The sequence below is a fragment of the Eublepharis macularius genome, chromosome 5, assembly GCF_028583425.1.
Source record: "Eublepharis macularius isolate TG4126 chromosome 5, MPM_Emac_v1.0, whole genome shotgun sequence".
Taxonomy (NCBI): Eukaryota; Metazoa; Chordata; class Lepidosauria; order Squamata; family Eublepharidae; genus Eublepharis; species Eublepharis macularius.
Window position 1 is genome coordinate 149,857,676 of NC_072794.1, and position 21,284 is coordinate 149,878,959.

A 21,284-nucleotide genomic window follows, 5' to 3' on the forward strand; every position below is an offset into this window, starting at 1 on the left:
CATTAAGACTAGTGACTCCCCTTTCCTCGGTGGAAATCCTTATTCGAGGCCTAAGTGGTTACATGCAAATAAGTTAGCAAACTTATAAGTTAGTAACACAAATAGTTAAACTCTTTCCTGACTGAGAGCCAAGCTACAAGTGACGCCTTATACAGGTTGGATGCTTGTGCTTGTCAGCTTCCCTCAAGTTTTGATGGGAAATGTAGGCGTCCTGGTCTTACAGCTTGGCTCTCCATTACAGCTGCAAGACCAGGATGCCTACATTTCCCATCAACACTTGAGGGAAGCTGACAAGTGTCCAACCTGTGTCAGGCGTCACTTGTAGCTTGGCTCTGAAACAGAAACACTTGCTGAATCCCAACACCTCAGCTATGTGAGTTAAACTTCAGTCCAAATGCACAGAAAGAGTCAACAACCTCTGACAAAACTGAGAGACTTTTTTCACTTGCATTTCTTTTAGAGTTTATGTAATTAAAAACTGCTTTATTAATTTGGCCGGATAGAATTCATAGTTAGTGACCTGTGAACGAATAAGGAGGGTTTACATGCAGGGATGAGCTCAAGATAAAAAGTTTCTGATTTTTTGTTCATACAGTCCAAGGTCCATTCATGAAAACAATCTTCCTTTGCTTTAAAAGTGCAAGGATTCTGCCAAAGGTGACTTGAGCCTTATAGCTTTGTAACGTTTTTGAATGCTTTAAAGATTACCCGTGCAGAAGTTTAACATGTAAGGGATAAATAGCATTCCTTCATGACAATTTGTGAACCATTTTTCCCCTTGGGGCGAAAAAAGACAAATACTTCCCCCTAGTGGTTGCAAAGTTAAATTCTTGCACAAAAAACCCTCAGAACTGGCGAGAAAAATAGAGCTGGTTTCTGTAGATCTGAAGTATTTCAAACCATCATCCAAATTTTAGGCAGCCAGAGGATAGGCTGGAAAAAATGTGTTTTATGAGTGCAAGTGTTTATATGTGTAAAGAGTCTGGTTAAAGCTTTTTCGCATGCTGGCCTTCTCATTATGAAACTTTCATATAATCCTAAAGCTAGAAGGCACACGCAGTCTTAAGTCTGCAAAGTAGGACCTGATTGACCGATTACATTAATATCCTTCCTTTTCTGAGAGGAGCTGAAGGCAGCCTCCATAGCATCACAGGGTGGTTGTCCATTCAGGGGCTGGCCAGATCCAGGGCTTCTTAACTTCTGCAAGATTGCCCCATCTTGGGTTTTCAAACCTCACTTACAGACCAAACTGCACAATCGGGTCTGCTAGGTCCCAGAAGTGGGGAAAAGTGCCATGCAGAAAAGGCGCTTTCAAGTCGAACAGCCTAAGATAGAGTTGCTGAACCTGGGCTGGGAAATGGCTAGAGATTTGGGGGCAGAACGGGAGGAAGAAAGGAATCAGCAAGGATGTGATGCAATAGACTCCGCCTTCCAGAGCAGCCATTTTCTCCAGGGGAAATTGTATCTCTAGCTTGAAGATGAGTTGTAAATTTGGGAGAAGTTCAGGCCCCACCTGGAGTTTGGCAACCCTAGCCTAAGGTGATGCATACAAATATGTTAGGCTGACTTCCATATCAAAGTCATGAACATTTCTTATGGTCATAGCTGTTAGTAGGATCTTGGTTGAGATGGGAATTGTTTACCAAACTCAAAGAGTATGCGCATTTGGACCTGATCCCCGAATGTGGTGGTGGAAAGTGCCATCTAGTCATAGCTGACTTATGGCAACCCCTGCTGGGGCTTTCAAGGCAAGAGACTGAAAGAGGTAGTTGGCAACCTTGGTCTTCTTTGAAGATCTCCTATCCAATTACTAACTATGACCGATCCTGCGTAGCTTCTGGGATCTGATGAGATCAGACTTGCCTGGGCTATACAGTTCAAGGTAATCCCCAAATATTTCTATCAAATAATCCAAAGGCAGAAGAATGTAATGGAACTCAGTACAGTGCCACCTAGAACCTCATCTCTGACTGTAGCATTTCTTTATTCTCATGAGAATGGTGGGGGAATAGAATTCACATACAGGGGGAGAAAAATCAAAAAGAGTCCAGTAGCACCTTTAAGACTAACCAATTTTATTGTAGCATAAGCTTTCGAGAATCAGCTTATGCTACAATAAAATTGGTTAGTCTTAAAGGTGCTACTGGACTCTTTTTGATTTTACTACCACAGGCTAACACGGCTAACTCCTCTGCATCTATGACCAGGGGGAGAAAAAGTTTCCAGACCCCTGTAGACTGCAGCTAAGGTGTTAGAAAGAAATCACTCTAGAGCCTTCATAGATGTATCCAGTTCTGTTTTGAGGCCAGTGAGGTTGTTTTCTCCCTTTGTAGTTTCAAGGAGATTATTCCGCGATTTCACAGCACTTAAATATTTGCATTTTGATCCCAGTTTTGAAGTTTTGGTTTCTGAGAGTTCTGATACAAATCATAGCTGCTTCTGACTGAAAAGCAAATATTTCTCATTCGTTAATATTAACGTTTTACTCTCATTACCATGAATAATTGCTCTTTGCACTGCGATTAAGGTTTGTTTTGCTTTAAGATTGTTAAGTCTATGAATGACACAGTTTTTAAATGAGTGGAATTTCAGCAGGGGGGGAGAAAGGTTAACTTCTCGATTTCCTTTGCATTCCAAATCACTTTGCTGATACTTTCCACGAGGGACTGCCATTATTAAAGATTTCTTTAAATTCATGCACACAACCCTTTTGTGCTCACATCCTGTGTGGGTACCAACTGTGACTGGTAACTATTTGAGCAGTGCATGTTCAACAGCAAATTAATTGGGAAACTGTGAATGCTTTTCTTAAAAATTCCTTCTTGAGTTTGGGCATATTAAAAAGGCTTAGAGATTTTGAGGCAACATGAGTGTGTGGGTGGGGAGAGAGCAGAATTTTTGAAAAAAAAGAATAGGTGAATCAGTGCATATGTTGACAGGGCTCCTTAAACAACCACGGAGAGGTGCAAAAGCACTTTGTCTGTGCGGCATATTTAGTTATAATTTACATCAAAGTAACGTCTCGAAGAATTTTTCCCTTTCCCTCCACAGAGGTTGAATTAGGAATGAACGTAGACAATAGAAATAAGAGTACCATTTCCAAGTGAAGGCAGGAAGCTTGCGTGGTGCCTACTTGTCAGGCGCTTAGCATCACCTGTCATACCCTGTAATACCCTGTTGTTATGATTGTAGTCTAATGCTTTGTGTTATGGTTATGGTTACCTGCTGAGGCTATTCCATGACTGGACTGCTAATGTTACCCGCCTTGTCTTTCTGACCCACAATGTGAAACTATGCAAGGGAGGCGTTTGTTCCTGCTGTTATCTGTGTACTTCTCTGAACTGCACCAGGGGCCTCTCTCCTTAGTTTGGGAAGAGGTGCTTGCACAAACATCATAACCTTGGAAATCCCATACATCATTTCTGCGGATTTCCTGCTTAGATGCTTTCCAGCTGACCTTAGCTGACTGTTAGACTGGGGGAGGGTGTTTAGAATTTGCCCACGCTTGGAAAGCCTATATATGTTTGATGCTTGCATGTAAACAGTATTCCTGGCAAAGATGGAGTAAGCTCATGATAATAGCAGCATTTCAATAAAGTTCGTTTACTGCCTGCAGTTAAGTCTTTTGAGAGTTGCTTGGCAGATCCTCTTACCCTACTTTATTTTCTTTTAGGCACTAGGCCTAGGTCACTCCTGCTAGCAGCTTCATTTGTCTGCCACTGCTCCAAATGGCAGCAGGATAACTTTATTTAAATAATTGACATTGGCGACATCACTTCCAGAGATAACCAGTTTTACCATAGAGTTTCCAGTGATTCCCGGAGCTACATCATGCAACTTCCAGGTTTTCCCCCGAAGTGACATTTCAATGTAGCTGATATCACTAGCTCCCTGCTCTGCCCCCAACCCCCCCACCAGTTGCCAGGCTCAGCCTGGCAACCCCTGCTAGGCCAAAACATTTGACTTTAACCAAATTTTTAACTAAGAGGTTCCATCTTTTTTTAGCTGGTTTTAGGGCTTGCTCCAAAACTGAGATTTCTTTTATTAATATAAATTGACTGCTGTTTGCTTTATGTGCTTCATTGTCTTTATTGCCAGACTTGCTTTTATTGGCATGTTTTTATTGACCTGACTTGTTTTATGTTTGGTGTGATTTGTATTTATTGACTTGGGTTTATTGTATTGCTTTGGTTTCATTTTCTTGTTTTAGTTGCAAGCCATGTCTAGGATGCATAAAAAATGTCTGTGTTAAAAGAAGTTCATTTTGTTGAACCAAATTCTATTTATCCAAAATAAATACTATATACTAGAGATATGACACCCACTCTCCAATCAGAATTCATTGGGACCAACCCCAGAAACCTCTGGATAGATCAACGTTTCTCATAATCGTCAAACCATTGGTGTATCTGCACCTGTGCCATCTGGGGAGGGGCCATGATGCAGTGGTAGAGCACCTGCTCAGCATGTAAAGGTCCTAGGTTCAATCCCTGGGTCCTCCAGTTAAATGGATCATGTAGTATGTGATCTGAAAGTCCTCTTTCTGGGACAATGGAGAACAACTGCTAGTAAATAAGTCTGACCTTGATGGGCCAGTGATCTGATTTCACATAAAGCAGCTTCATATGTATTACATGAGTCATGTGTACTGTAATGGTGAAATCTCTCCACTGTCTCTGGAATGGTTCCCTGCCCTCCAACTCAGACAACCTAAGGATTAAACCTGAGACTTTCTGCATGCAACAGAAATGAACTTAGTTGAAGCACTGGAGGAATTCCATAGCAAACCTCTGCTTATCAACGGTGGGCATGAATGCTACTTCGTCCAGCTTGTGGACCTCTTATTGACTCCTTTTCTTCCCCTCAAGTGTAATCAAAGAGATCCCAGGTTGGGAAGCCTTGAACCAAGCTCCAAGTTTGCTGTGACATCCAAAGCTAAGTGCCTGGGCAAATTGGAGTGTTTTTCCTTTCAGCAAAATGGGATTCTGAATTGGGCTGTGGTTTAAAATCCCAGTTTATGCGAAGGAAATAAATTCCAGTCACTTGAATTTGCATGTCATGGCAAAACTGGTGCTTGGTTTGAAGCTTCCCAAACCCTTCAATAAAGAAGGACAAAAGTGGGAGTGAGTGAGAATGGAAGTAAACTAGCTTCATGCCCATCATACTCAAACAGAGATGCCTGAATGGACTTGCAGATGAAAACGTATGAGTCTGCCTTATACTGAGTCTGACCATTGGTCTTTTGGGGTTAGTATTGCCTGCTCTGACTGGCAGGAGCTCTTCTGGGTCACCAGTAGTGGTCTTTTACTTAACTTACTACCTAATACTTTTAACTGGAAGTGTCAGGGATTGAACCTGAGACCTTCTGCATGCAAAACAGATGATCTACCACTGAGCCACACCCCCTCCCATCATTAAGTTGCCCTTAATTGGTCTCCTGATATATTGTTACATTATGATGTGCAACAAGAGATACTCCCAAGGGCCATATGGCCTATCCAGCTAGGTGAACACGATTAATTGCTTGAATAAACGGAAGGAGGTGTGATCTCTTGCCATCAAGGATAGTTGTGGTCCTTTGTCAGAAACATACAGACACTGAATTTGAATGCATGGTAATTCATTCCATTGGTGCTTAGCTGGGACCTCAAAGTGGTCTCATTTTATGAATGGTGTTTTTGGTCTTGTACCAAGCATGTCCTCCTTATTAGAAAACCACCTGGAGACAGACCAAGCTTGTAAAGAACAAGCAGGCCCTCATAATCTTGGTGCGAAATTACCACTTGTTTAATTTTTGTAGTTCATTTCCTCTAACATTTACCTTTGCCTTAATCTTCAACATTTTTATGTGGGTGAAGCTTTCTCTCCCCAGTTGTAATCCCATACATCTAAACTGTATGCCAGTAAAACAGGCATTCCACAGAGTTACAAAATTCTCAAAACTCGGAATTCTTAATTTGAACCTCTGGTGTGTCTTAACCAAAACCCATATCGTAATACCAGAAAATGACTGTTATGATGGGAAGTGGTTCATGTGATGGACAACAGTAATAAAATTCTGTTCTCAAAATGTTCTTGAAACATCAGCCTGGGGTTGTAATAAGCAAAGAAAACAGTAGCGTGGTATTAAGAATGTGTTTCTTTTTCATCACCTCAGACAATTCAATACGAGGTAGAGCTGGTACATAGATCTCGGCCATAGGCAACTTTGTTTTACTGCTGTCTACAGGAAAACTGTCTGCATCCAGCCGGGAAAATTGATGTACCATGGTTGGCTTCTGCCCAAACCTCCATACATTCAACATTGTGTTTGTGCATGAATACTTAAGGAGAAGCCCATGTTGAGCAATGTGAGTTGTACACGTGGTTCCCCATGATCCATTAAGAATTGTCAACCAGCAGGCAACCTGGTCTATGTAGATTGGATCTCCTTCACTCTGACTGCAGGGGAGACTGATTGGAAGGCAGTTTTCCATTCATTTATCAAGGGATGCTATCCAGGGCTTTTTTTCTGGGAAAAGAGGTGGTGGAACTCAGTGGGTTGCCCTCAGAGAAAATGGTCACATGGCCAGTGGCTCCGCCCCCTGATCTCCAGACAGAGGGGAGTTTAGACTGCCTTCCGTGCCGGAGCGGTGCGGAGGGCAATCTAAACTCCCCTCTGTCTGGAGATCAGGGGGCGGGGCCACCGTCCATGTGACCATTTTCAAGAGGTTCCGGAATTCCATTCCATCGCATTCTAGCTGAAAAAAAGCTCTGATGCTATCCATGGTTAATGCTTGAGTAATAACCATGGATAGAGCTATGGAATGGTATGGTACACAGCCTGATCTCATCAGATCTTGAAAGCTAAGCAGGGTCAATACGTAACTTCCAAGATCTGCATTTAGCAGACACCTTTTCTCATCTTGTGAAATGCAAAGCAAAATTCTGGTACAATAAACCGGCAGCAAGTAAAAAAGCCCAAGTTGCCAACCAGCCAGGATTTTACTTGTATGGCTAGTCAAACCATTTTTGGTCAGGTAAATGGTACTCGGGAATGAAAAGCCAGACACTATTTGTTTCTGCTGTGATTCAGAGCTCTCTGAATCCTAAAGGAGTGCAGAACTCTATTAGCTCAATAGAAAAATCCTAAAGGAGTGTAGAACCCTATTAGCTCAGTAGAAAAGAGTCAGAAGCCTGCAAACTTTTGAGTTAACCCAAAGTTCTTTGTCAGAGTGTTTAGCAAAAATAGAAAATGAGTGGAAAGTATGTTGCTAGGCATAATGGGAAAAGGCTCCAGTCTACAGTTTGCAAAAGCCTTAAAAGGCACTGGAGGACATCTATGCTTGCTTACTTAGGGTGAATTGCATGTGGTGCAGATAAAGTTGCCATCCACCAGGTGAAGCTTGGAGTTCTCCTGCATTACCAGGAACCCTCAGACTACAGAGATCAGTTCCCCTGGAAGAAAAGGCATATTGGAAGGGTGATCTCTATGGCATCACATCCCAGCTGAGCCCTCTCCTCTCCCCAAACTCTGCCCTCCTCAGTATTTACTTTCAAATCTCTAGGAATTTTCCAACCCAGAGTTGGCATCCGTAGGAGCAGAAGAGATATCCAGTTGCACCAGAAGTTACAAGAACAGAGGAGCTCAATTCTTCTTCTTTTCAAAAGCAGTTGATTTCATTAATGCAGAATGTTACCACTCAAGGGCCAGACATCTAGTTACAAAATTAGCCATGTGGTGTTGCTGCTGCTTCTTTCCTAATCTACCCAATCACAATCATGTAAACAGTCACTCAGTCTGACAAACCAGTTGTCAGTCTTTTAACTTGGCTCTCGTTGTCCTTGAGAGCAGACTCAAATGTGTAGGAAAGAGACTCTCCCAACTGCAATAAGCCTGTGGAATATTTTATGGTTCCCACCACGTTTCCCCCCACACTTACACACGCACCAGGCTAAGAGTTGGTTCCCAAGTTGCTATTTATTTATATAATGATTTATTTATAATTCACCTTTTACATTATAAAGTAGTGTGTGTGTAAAGACTCAAAAAGCCCTTTGGTGGCACAGTGAGGAGAAAAAGAAAAAGAAAAATGGCAGCCAGGAGGGCTTGACAGGAGGGAAATGATGCTGATGTAGGTAGGACCTTCAAATACGGACACGTTCTTGCTGATATGCTTGAAAGTAAAGTCTGTCATAAAGGAGCTTTGAGAGACAGCCTGGATTCCAGCCAACCTGGAATGTGTTTGAGAACAAAGTCATGTGGCTGCTCCAAAAAAGAGTGGTCTGGATTGGACACAGAGGCAGAGAAAAACATCCATGTGCAAGAAGCTTTTTGTTCCTATTCTGTTTCCCCCCTGCTTAAGCAGAGACTAAAATGTTAACATGCTGTTTTGCTTCTGGATTTAAGACCGTTTCTGCCTTGCGGGTCTCTAGACTTGGGCCAATTTGGCTATTTCAGAAAAGGACGGGTTGCCCATTTCTGTGCTTCCCCAAAAAATGAGCCATCAAGTAAAACTCTTACACTTTCCTACAAACCAGTGAAACGCTTGGCATTTGCAACTGATAAATGTTAAGCTCTAAACTGCCTGCGATGCTTGACGTCACCCCGCTGAGCTCAGGGTCCCCAGACTGTTAGTTCTGCAGAGATGGTTTCAACTGATGAAGTGTACTGCTTTGGAAACGTTTGCTTTTCAGTTGTATATGCGCATACACAATTACTGGTAACTGGATCTCTAGCGGGGGAAACTTGGCTTTGTAGGCTCTTGCCGGCTCTTTTCTGGTTCCAACTGACCACAGACACCCTGGCTGGTAATTTGGAGTGATAGGCTGGGGTGATGTCAGCGTGGGTGGGAGTTGGGTGTTGCAATATAAGAGCTGTTCTACTTCTCAGTAGGCTTTGTGTTCATAGACACAACTATGTTCACAGAGGCAAGTCTTCTCTGTTGGGTGGACTACATAGCTGTATGATTTAGGGCACGTATGTTTCCGGTATGACTAGGACTGGTAAAGTCCAGGAGGGGCCTGGAGGTCTTTCAGAACTGCAACTGGTCTCTCGAATACAGAGATCAGTTCCCCTGGAGAAAATGACTGCTTTGGAGTGTGGACTTTAAAGCATTATACTTTACTCTCATCTCCAAACTTAACTGCACACTCAGTTAAGCTATAGCAACACTTTCAGTTCCCAGTTGAATGTGCCAATGTGTGGGGCAGTATATGCTCCCCTAGACTTGATAATGTTTTAACTTTGGATATAGCCAATGTCAGTTGGGGCCTAGGAGTGTTTTCACCCTTATCTTATATCATATAAACACCAGTGTGGTATCGTGGTAAGAGTGCTGGACAAGCATCAGGAGGACCCAGGTTCAAATCTCCACTCTGACATGAAGCTTGCGGGATGCCCTTGAGCCAGTCTCATGTTCTCAGCCTAACTTACCACACAGAGTTATTGTGAGGAAAAACAGTGGCAGGAAGCGTGATGGAAGCTTCTTTGGGTACCTTGGAAGGAGGACAGGGTAAAAATGTACCAAATTAATGAATTAGTCTGTAATGGCGGGAATGGGGGAGGGGAGAGGAAGTTTTGTGAGGCTGGTTGCAACCACCATCTGAATTATCAGAGCCTTTTCAAACCATTGCTCAATGAACATGACACTGGTCTTCACCCAAATGTATGGCTCCTTTTATATAGATCCTGTGGTGGGGAAAGAATAATCCAGACAATGAATATAGAGGATGAACTTGGTTGAAATACTGGAGTATTAGCCACTTATTGTAAGAGAATCTATGAAATATTATGGCATGACAGGGAGGGGGCATATTTTCAAACCCCTTCAGGGTCAGTTATAACCAGGGCTTTTTTTCTGGGAAAAGAGGTGGAGGAACTCAATGGGTTGCCCTTGGAGAAAATGGTCACATGGCTGGTGGCCCTGTCCCCTGATCTCCAGACAGAGGGGAGTTTAGATTGCCTTCCATGCTACAGCGCGGAGGGCAATCTAAACTCCCCTCCATCTGGAGATCAGGGGGTGGGGCCACCAGCCATGTGACCATTTTCAAGAGGTTCCGGAACTCCGTTCCACCTGAAAAAAGCCCTGGTTATACCTCTTAATGTGTAGCAAGTGTACAATGTCATCCAAAGCAGAGTTACACAGACCCTGCTAAGCCTATTGATTTCAAGGGCATAACTCTGTTTAGGACAACACTGTCAAATTTCTAGTTTCATGGCCTTGACAAGTACGATGATCGGGATGCATCCTATGGATATTGAATAACTACTTAGTAAGGGCACTCAATGACACGAAATATTTTGCAAAGTGACAAAGCAGAGCTGTTGACTGAACTCCTGGGGGGGGGGGGCGGGGAAATCACTGGAACAGCTTTGGTACAGTAACAGCATACATAAGTTGGAATGAAACATTATGGAGATTAATAATATACACCACATGACCTCTATTAACTTTAATAAGATTTGTACATGCACAGCCAGGGAATAATCCTTATATTTAATATATACAGCTGTTCAATCTTGCAATCTTGCTGTAATGGTTGAAAGCTCAGCACGACATCTGGTCTGAAATTCTTAACCGCTCATTTGCCACATGTATAAGTTTTATTGGTTGCCTATTGCCAGCCGTTTGGGCCATCATTTCCACCTGTAGGTGTCCGCATTCGTGCATGTAGGAAATGAAGAAAAGGGATCCTTGGGTACATTTCCTTCAGCACAAATAACTTTAAAGCAGCAAAGAGCTTTGACTTGCACAAAGAAAATCGCTGCTTACAACCACCCATATCTATCTGACCAAAACACTGTATATGAAAGATACCAAGGATTAATTGACTTGCATGAAGTGATCTTTAACCAGCGTGTCATAGAGTGCGAAATGTTACTGAGTATTTGTGTAATAGCTTCACAAACAGATGCCACTGAGGGTGCAGGCAATGTATCCTGAGGTTTGACGGGCCCCTCCAGCATCTTTTTTCTGCATCTCGGGAATGAGGAAGTGACTCAGTCAACCCAAGTCTCCGGCCTCAAGATCCCGTCACGATTCCCCTTCCTCCTCTCCCCTATGTCTCCCTTAGAGTATCATGGCCACCATCACACCAATTCTAAGAGATTTTACTCTGCCCAAAGATTTGCACTCAGGTGAAACTGTCTTTTAGGTCACTTAAAGCGTGCATCTGCACTTTTGGGTCTCTCTCTCTCTCTCTCTCTCTCTCCTTTTCCAATTCTTGTAAACAGTGGACCAAATGGGACTTATTGGGGTTCACAATGATCCGATTGACAGCATTCACAATGAGAAGTAGTTTATTAAGTAAATGAAAAGCTCACGCTGTGCAGGTCACACAGTGGATAGAAGGAAAATAAAAGTAGTTTAAACACATCCTCCTGTGCCTGGGTCTGAAAACTTGTCTAGCTAACGTTAACAGAGATAGGCACTTCAGATACTTAAGTTGCATTCATTACCTTGTTTTCCATTTCAGCAAACATCCCTTGCTTCCTCAGGACCATCTGCTCATGGCTGCTTACTTGAGCTAAAATGGACTCCTCTTGAAGGTGTGTAAAATGCTCCCTCTCTTTATTTTCTGCCTCTCCCCCAGTGGACTCTCCTTCTCTTCCTGCCTGCAAAAAGGTCCACTCGTTCCTTGGCCTTCTGATGCTCTATAGCATCGGTGTGGCACAGGCTGCCATTGTTCTCCTCTGGCCAAGATCATCTGCATTTCTATGGGCAGCTGTATTGGCATGTGTGAGGCGAGCGTTACATAATACACTTACACAAGTACTTTGGAGGAAAATTGGCCAAAACTTTATTGGTTACAACTCCCAGGACCAGCCATGGAGGTCGAGGGAGAGGCATGCAGGCACTGACTTACCTGTTTCGCTGCTGATCCCCACCTGGAATGGAGGTGAGACCCTGGGAAGACTGGAAGCCCAGCAGCCAGGCTCCACTTCCCCCTTTGTCTGTGCACCCTGATGGGGCACTCAGCAAAGCACAGGAGTCTGTAAGGCTTCTCTGCTTCCAACAATGGCAGCTGCAGCACTGGAGCAGGATCACTCCCTGGTGTAACACAGCCCATCGGTGAGTCTTTATTGGCTCTTCCTTTAATGACTCCTCACTTCCTTCTTTTTCCCGCTTTCCTCCTGCTGACTAGGAAAGAGTCCCTTATAGTCTCTCAGACTGTACAGAGCACAAACCGAAGAATTATCCTTTGGGGTTGCAAACATTGGCACTGATCCTGGGGTGGAAGGCATTTCACCACCTATCCAATGTTAGATGTTTAAAGGATGTGTCTTACTGTGCAGGGTGCAAAGAGGGGAGGTGCTGCAAGTGACTCAGTGCTTAACAAGTAGATTAATTTAATGACCTGACCATGACTTTGGGAGATAAATGCATCTTCTCTGGTAATCAACAAGATTTAACGTATGACCACAACCTGTAACTTATTTACTGATTATTATCAAGACATGCAATGGCCGGCCTTGTGCAAAGCTTTTCAACATGTTTCTTAAGACGAATGTTGACGTAAAACATGCAGGAAATTTGGTCAGGAGCAAACTTTGTGTATAAACATGGAAGTTCGAATAAGGTAAATTTGTCTGGCAATTATGTTGACATTGAAGTCCTCAGTATCTCAGATTTGGACATTTATTTCTTTAAAAAGTCAAGTGAATGGCTATTCTAATTCTATTGAAATCAGCTGGACATATATTACATGAAAGGTCTACATGTGTCTATACTCTAACACAAGGAAGGACCACCCAAGCATGTCAAAAACGCACACAGATGCAAACCTGAATAACTTTATTATCAGGGTCTTTTTGCATGATATATACCAGGGTCCTGGATTTGATGGGCTAGTTCCCAGAAAGAAATTGACATGAATGAAACAGAAAAGATAGGTTTTATTGCAATCAGATAAACAAATGGGAATAGCAATGGTTACTCAAACTAAAAAGAAAGTGGAATATTTCCAGAAACACACTCCATTTCAAACTAGGGAGACAGACATAATTAAACATGAACAAGCTACAGTTTCCCATTGTGTACTATTTGTTTCTGTCCTGATGACCTATGAATTAAGAAATAATACTGGTTTTTTCCCATTAGAGTGTTATGCTATGGGTGTCAGCTTCCCAATCAATGTACCAATACAATAACATAGCTTCCTGCTACACATATGTGCCATGAGGATAGGATAAATACACGGATCCCATAGAAGTATGGGGAACACAGCCCAAGAAAGTAAACTTTGTGTTTCTTCTTATTCCAATCAGAACTTTTGCTTGGCAGGTTTATCATTATAGATTTCTTGTCACTTTCCCAGGAGGAGGTAAAAGTGAAATATGCAACTTGATTCTAACTTAATGATGAGCTATATCTTTCTCAGTCCAGATCAAAGCATACCTCTGTTATCTTCAAATGGGGACCTTAATCCTTTCTATTTATGGCTATATTTGACTCCAGTGTGAGAGCAGATAACAGTGGAAATATTCCGTTGTAGTAAATCTTGCAGCTTCACAGAAGAGTAGATATGCCACAGCCCAACACAGTGTGATGTATTTAAGCCCCAGCAGACCATACTCTGTACTGGACTGTGGCTTTTGAATACAGGGAAACAAGCTAGTGAGTGCATATACAGTACAAAAGCTGCAGAGGAAGATGGGAAAGAGTTCATACTGGAGCAATTAAAACAGGCAGAAGGCACATTCCTTACAAGTAAAGGCTGAAGTGTTTGGCATATATCAGTTCTTTTAAAAAAAAAAGGATTGAGTGACATGATAGAGGTCTACTGAATTAAGAATGGTGTAGAAGGGGTGGGAGGGGAGAAAAAGAGAAATGATTTTCATCGCCAATTCTGTAACTAAGAAGAGCCCTGCTGGATCAGACCAGTCCAACATCAACTCTCACATAGTTACTCTGAAAGAGTCCAGCAGCACCTTTAAGACTAACCAACTTTATTGTAGTTTATTGTAGTTGGTTAGTCTTAAAGGTGCTCCTGGACTCTTTTTGATTTTGCTACTACAGACTAACACAGCTAACTCCTCTGTATCTATGACCATAGTTACTCTGGAGGGTCAACATCAGATGGTAGAGGCCAAGGCCTTACACTGATGTCACCTCTTGGCACTGGTATTCACAAGTTTACTGCCGATGATTGTGGAGACTCTCTTTGATCACCATGGCTAGCATCCACTGATAGAAATATCCTCCATGAATCTCTTTAATCCCCTTTAAAACGGTCTTTGCTTGGGGCTGTCATAACATCATCTGGCAGCAAATTCCACATTTTAATCACTCATTAAGTAATCCTAAACTTACTTCCCATCATCTTCACTGGATGTCCTTGAAGTTAGTTTCAGGTGGGTAGCCATCTTGGTCTGCAATAGAACAGACCCAACATGCAGACGTTACTTATTATTAAAGAATTCTCCCTTTTGCACCATTTGCTGTTCCTTCTTCATTCTGCAGTAGAACTGTAAGAGTCAAGTCCAGTGGCAGAGACCAACAAGATGTACAGGGCATAAACTTTTGAGAGTCAAATGCCCTTGTATAGATTTGTGGTGTGGTCTCATTTGGAATACTGTGTGTAGTTCCGGTCACCATATCTGAAAAAGGACATTGCAGAGCTGGAAAAAGTACCAGAGAGGGCAACCAAGATGATTAGGAGTTTGGAGCACCTTTCCTATGAGGAAAGTCTGAAAGTCTGGGACTTTTCAGTTTAGAAAAGAGACGACTAAGCGAGGACATGATGAAGGGTTTATAAAAATATACATGGGGTAGAGAGGGTGGACAGAGAGAAATTTTTCTCCCTCTCCCAAAAAAATAGAACTCAAGGACATCTGATGGCACCGTAAAGACCAACAAGGTTTTCAAGGTATAAACTTAATAGCTAGTTGGAAATCCTTGGTACAGTATAAAGCAATCTTTGATATTTGAGAGTGTTTTGATATTGTGAAGGCCAATGGCCATATGCAATAAAGCGAATCTACAGTATAAAGTAATCTCTTGTCTTGCCCAATTCACTCACTCATTCTCTTCCTTTTTCTCTCTCACAAATGCAAAGGCACGCTGCATACATAATGCAATGAAGACAGGAAAAAATCCATCACCAGTGTGCTTTATGGCAGCTTTACTGCAGATTTGCAGCACTATGACTCTGCAAGATGCCCACGGCTCTGTTTCAGGCATCTCAAGGACTCAGAAGTCTGCTAAATGCAAAAAGACATTGAATTAAGACCCTTGTTGTTTCATTGCCCTAGTCTTAAATTCTGCCTGGGATCTTCCACGTGCTTTAAAAAAAAATCTCTGATTTAGCATATTGACTGCCCGTTATAACTCTCTGTCTTACTGAACCATGAGGTTTCATAGATGAAAACTGACATAACATTTTAAAAATATATAGCATCTGGGGAACTTATTGTGGGAAAGCTGTGGTTTTTATTAAAGAAGGGTACACATTTCATGGTCCAGAAACATAGGGGATTTCTGGAACATAATTCATCAGTTAATAGCAAGAGTCTTGGTGGATCTTTGTTCATATAAGGAACTTTGCATAGTGTTTTCCAATTACGATGAGTGGTTTACTCTTTAATGTGTCATTTGTACCATATGTTCCTTCTGCTGAAAGTTGGATGGACAAGTGATTCTGAACATAACCAGAATCTTAGGTATTAGGATCTGTGGCTCATACTTATTATAATTCAAAAAGATAGATTTTTCACTGTGCTTTGGTGGTGTATGTATAGATTTTTTTTAACGGTAAACAGCTGTGTGTGGGCATGTAATTTGGTACAAAGATGTAGAGAATGGATATCGCTGCTTTTTTATTCCATGTTACGCTTCTCCAGCCATAGTCAGACAGATGGTTTTGACAGGTATATATCAAGGTATATATTAAGAGAGGTTGTCCTTCATATTGGTAAGTTCCAGGTCATACTAGATTTGGTTTGTTGTCAGGCATTATGGAAATCACTTTTTTGGCTGAGTTGTTTAGGAAATAGCTTAGAGTTGCCAGACTGTGCCTTGCAATTGATGGGAGATTTGAGGGGCAGGGAGATGGGGGCCTGTGACATCACATGCACCATTACATAGCTTCTTGTGAAATCCCAGAAGTGGCATATTATAGCTTTAGGGATCACCAGAACCATAGAGTTTTAGTGATTTCTAGAGCTACCCTCAGTCATGGAAGTAATGTAAACAGGGCATGTGACATCATGTCCCCCCCCCCCAATTCCCTGCCCTTGTTTGGGAACAGGTTTGGAGTGGTGGTGGGCAATGGGACATGGGTGCAATCCCCTGCCCCGACTGGGGGACTGGCAAGCCTACCTAGGGGGCAGAAGGCGATTCAGAGTATGCTGAAAAAGTAAAAGGGATAGTATATGACTAATTGTTAGGCTAGTGTGGAATTCCCCACCCCCAACCTCAATTTCCTGCCCCTGAGGAATTAAGGAACAGGAGAAAAAATGGCCTCTACATAGTAATACTGTAGGAATTTCCCCTGGACTTGGGGAGGCAGCCTAGAGCATCACATCTGCACCACACTCCATCCTTCCCCGGCACCACCCCAAGGCAGTTTAGAGAGCGTTACTCTTTGGGCATGTGAAAAGGATGAAGGAGAAATAAGTTAACTGACTACTCTGTGCTTGTTTTCAGATTTCTGGAATTCATACGCTATTGTATTGCTTACTGGCAGTCCCGGCCATTGATCATATTAACTCACACTGTATATCCCACCTTGAGTTTCAGTGAGAAATGCAGACTATAAATAACATACTTAGATAAATATTCTATCTGAATGTCTTAGGTAGGCTTTCAAACTCCAAAGCATTTTAATAAAGCAAAGTTTCAATATAGTTAAATTGCTGGGAAGAAAAGATAATATATGTTTAGTCAATGACATTTTGATGTACTGGAACTAGATTTTCTTCCCGCATTTCCAGTCAGATGTATGCTCTATCGGAGCACGAAGCAGCCAAAGCTGAAAAGCGTTACGTCCCAATCATTTCTGTGTGTGATATTTATATCCAGACTTAACTTTCCCAGTGAAAAACGGAGTTCTTAAAAGAGTTTGGCTGGATCACAGCTTTGTTTGTGGCCGAGACATTTGGAACTGGAGTGCTCAAATATCTCCAGCAGCAGGAAAAGCAGTCTGTCCCCAAAGTGGAACCTCTCCCTGAGCAGAAGAGTGGAGTTCTTCACTTTATATTTGCTTTCTAATACAAACCACTCCGTAACAAAAAGTCTGCCAAGAAAACGTTGTGAAGCAACATCCCCCCATGGGTCAATAATGGCTGTTTCCACACACATTGGATAATCCACTTTCAATACTCTTTAGTGTACATTTGGAACTGCTTTTTCCATGTGTGGAACAAAAAATCCACTTCCAAAGGATTGCTAAAGTGCATTGAAAGAGCATTATTCAGCGTGTGTGAAAATGGCCAATGACTTGGTGCTTGCACAGGGGACTGCCTTTGCCTTTACTAAGGAAACTGTCTTACAAATGCCCGCTGGGTATATTTCAACCCCTCTTGCAGCCCTTCTCCAAGAGTGGAAATAAGCCTGACTGGAGCCCTGTTCACATGTTATAGTGAACAGGCACACAACCTGAGTTTCCATGTGCTCACCTGTTTGTAAGAAAGAGCCAATGAGGTCTCCCTATGCAAATGAAATCAGGGTCCATTACCTGGATAAATGCAGGATTTAAATAAGTGGTACATGTGTTGAATATGACACAGGAAGTACTCTGCTCTCATATAAAGAACAAACAAGTGTCCACGCCGGTATACAGATTATTTGTGTGTTCACTGTAACTTGCGAATGGGAGGCTACGGGGGAAATAGCCTGGATAACATTTGCAGGGGAGAACTGGCAGAACCAGGAAAGGATATAACTGCTAGTGCTAATTATTTTCTGAAAATGTCTCCTTTATCAACATTTGCATTATCTCAACTAAAAGAGATTACACAAAATTATGGAAGAAATTTCTATTAATTCCTATGAAAGTTGTGGAATTTCCATGTTCAAAGGCAGTATACCTCTGTATACCAGTTACTGAATGGCAACAGGGGGGTGCTTTGACCCTGCTAGTTGGTCTGTCGATAGGGTTGCCAGCTCCAGGTTGGGAAATCCCTGGGTGGAGCCTGAGGAGGTTGGAGTTTGGGGAAGGGAAGGACTTCAGCAGGGTATAATGCCACAGAGGAAACTTCCAAGGCAGTCTTTTTCTCCAGAGGACCAGGTCTCTCTGTCACCTGGCAATCAGTTGTAATTTCGGGAGATCTCTAGCCACCACCTGGAGATTGGATGCCATCTTGTTGGCCGTGAGATGCTGGGCTTGACAGACTGTTGACTTGGTCCAGCATGGTAGTTTTTATGTGGGTTTACAAGCAATGTATTTGCAGTGGCACTATGCTATTCCATCTTCAGCATCATTCATTTAGGAGTTCTAGAAATGACACTTGGCTTTTCTGCACTTGGCAATTTGATAGGCATTCCTATCTCTGCTTCTCAAGTTGATCCTCAAGATCAAGGAACCTTTTATGATTGAAAATGGAATCATACTCAGAGAACTGCTGAGTGTTCTTACTCTGAAAAGCTTGCTAAACCAAGTTGTTCACATCTGTCTTGAATACTAAGCCAAGAGTTTATTGGTAAAGAGCCAGCAAATCTGCAGCACATAGAGATGTTTTTAATTCCAAATCCATTCCAAGTTTAGCACTACAGAATGTAATATTAAATACTTTCTGCTTAAACTCTGAAAATAGTTGAGCACCAAACTTGGATCTTTTTTCGTCAACGACCAGTGAAAACACAACTTTTCTGGGTATAGTTGGCAGACTCTTCCAGTATAGCTTTTCCTACACCCGTGTACAACATCCCTAAGCAGTCTTAACTGAAATGTTACCTGTTGAAGTTTAATAGGAGTAACAAACATTTTTCAAGTTCATATAGCTCATTAATAAAAGTCCATTTTGAAACAGCTGGGAGACTATGGTAGCTTAACCAAGCATCACAAATTATATGGTTTAGTAGCCCTTGGTGTGTTAAAAAGGAAGCTTCCCTTTCAAAGTGTTTGCTAAACGTCCATTGGTTTGATGAACCGATATCTTATGTATGCTATAGAGCAGGGAGTCATGGACTGAAAGTAGCTCATGTAGAAAGAGCATGATGATATTGACCCTTGCAATGGATTCCTTTACTTTGACCTGGATAGCCCAGGCAAGCCCAATCTTGTCAGATCTTGGAAGCTAAGCAGATTTGGTTTTCGTTTCGTAACTGAATGGGAGACCTCCGATGAAGATCAGGGTTGCAGAAGCAGGTGATGGCATACCACCTCTGTTAGTGTCTTGCCATGAAAACCCCATCGGGGTTGCCATAAGTCTTAATAGCACTTAATAGCACTTTCCTTGACACTCCTAATGGTACTCTTTAAAATGCCCTGTCCCCACACCTGTACCTGGACTATATTCCAGCTGTAGGAACAACAAATATGTGATTGGAAGGTTGCTGTTTCCTAGGCTACTACCTATGGTAGCCTTTTAGAGGGCAGTCCAGTTAACTGAGGAAAGGTATAGAAAGTACATTTCTTTCTGGCATGGCTCAGTACACAGTCTTTGGTTGCTCAGGAATAGTAGCAGGCTGAGGAAGGATGGAAGGCCCAAGGTTTTATGAATGAATTATGGTTTTGCTCCACTGAATTAATTTGTTGCAAGATGGGTGGCAGCTAGATATTCTTCTAAAGAGAAGGCTCAGATATTTTCACTTATTTATTTACATTATTTATGCCCTGACCTGGATAGCCCAGGTAAGCCTGATCTCGTCAGATCTCAGAAGCTAAGCAGGATCACTCTTGGTTAGTAATTGGATGGGAGACCTCCAACCAAGACCAGGGTTGTTATGCAGACAGAGGCAATGGCAAACCACCTCTGTTAGTCTCTTGCCAAGAAAACTCCTCCAAGGATCGCCATAAGTCAGCTATAACTTGAGGGTACATTATTTATAGCCTGTCTTTCTCAGTAAGACTCAAGACAGATTACATAGTGTAAGTCAATATAAACTACTGCTGGAACATCCCATAAACAATGCAATATGTTACAGTACCATTCAGTGCATGGTAGTATAGTCTGCAGTCTCTATCCATTTTCCAAAGCATCTCTCTGAACCATTTTGGTACAGTACAGCCCTCGTACCGGCATAAAAAAGCCCTCCTGAATAATTCAGTTTTGCATAGTTTGTAGAAAGCCAGGGGAGTGGGAGCCCTCCTGACCTCATCAGGCAGGCCATTCCACAAGATGCGGGCCACAACACCGAATGCACGTATGCAGATGTTGATTTTGCCCATTTGCAGGGTGGTGCCTACAGAAGGCCCTGTTCAGATCAGCAAACCTGACATGGTGGAGCATATGGAGAGAGGCAGTGCTGTAGATATGAGGGACCAAGGCAATGAAGGGCTTGGTATATGATAGCCAATACCTTGAATTGATCTTGGTAACTGATGGGCAGCCAATGGAGGGACAGCAGGAGTAATATGCATGGTCTGCTGATATTTATTTATTTTTATATTTCAATTTATATACCGCCCATCCCCAGGGGCTCTGGGTGGTGAACAGTTAAAATCGATAAAAACAAGAACTAAAATCAATATACAAACAATAAAACAAATTAACAAAGTGCAGTGGTGGGCGGAACCCTCCCCCACCCCAAAGGTGGGAGGCCGACATGGCACCGCCCCCTTCAATCACCGAATGCCTGGCGGAACAGCTCTGTCTTACAGGCCCGGCGGAACGATAATATGTCCCGCTGGGCCCGGGTTTCCATTGACAGAGCGTTCCACCAGGCTGGGGCCAGGACTGATAATAATCAAGATGCGGTATTCTGCACCAACTGGAGTCTTTTACGAACACATCTGTTGCCTGTCTGAAACCATGTGTGTGTGTTTGTGTATGCATAGAAGGCAATAATCAAAATTTAAGAAGCAACAAGATGAGTAGGGGGAGCACCGTCTATTCAGGTTACATTTTAATATTTTAAGTGAATTTTATATTATGTGAATATTTTAGGCAGTTTTCCTTTTCTCCTCCTTTACACTCCATTGTCTAATGGCAACATTATACTATATTTTATTTTTCTAACTGTGAAATCCAGTTTATTGGATCATTATTCTCTAATTGGAGAAATTCAGTTTTTGGGATGTACTATGCTGCTTTTTTTTAAAAAAAAAGTTCTAATCCAGCTTTATTGCAGTGTTCTTTGACTGTATTATACTGGTCTTCATTGCCTTGTTTTTATTACACTGTAATCTTCTTTGAAAAT

General features: G+C 42.3%; 1 non-coding gene across 1 annotated transcript; it reads right to left on the reverse strand.

The window, feature by feature from the left end:
- Window positions 1-5,334: 5,334 nt before the first annotated feature.
- Window positions 5,335-5,406, reverse strand: TRNAA-UGC (transfer RNA alanine (anticodon UGC)). The gene has a single exon. It is a non-coding gene; the product is annotated as a tRNA-Ala (tRNA).
- Between the last annotated feature and the right edge of the window lie 15,878 nt (window positions 5,407-21,284).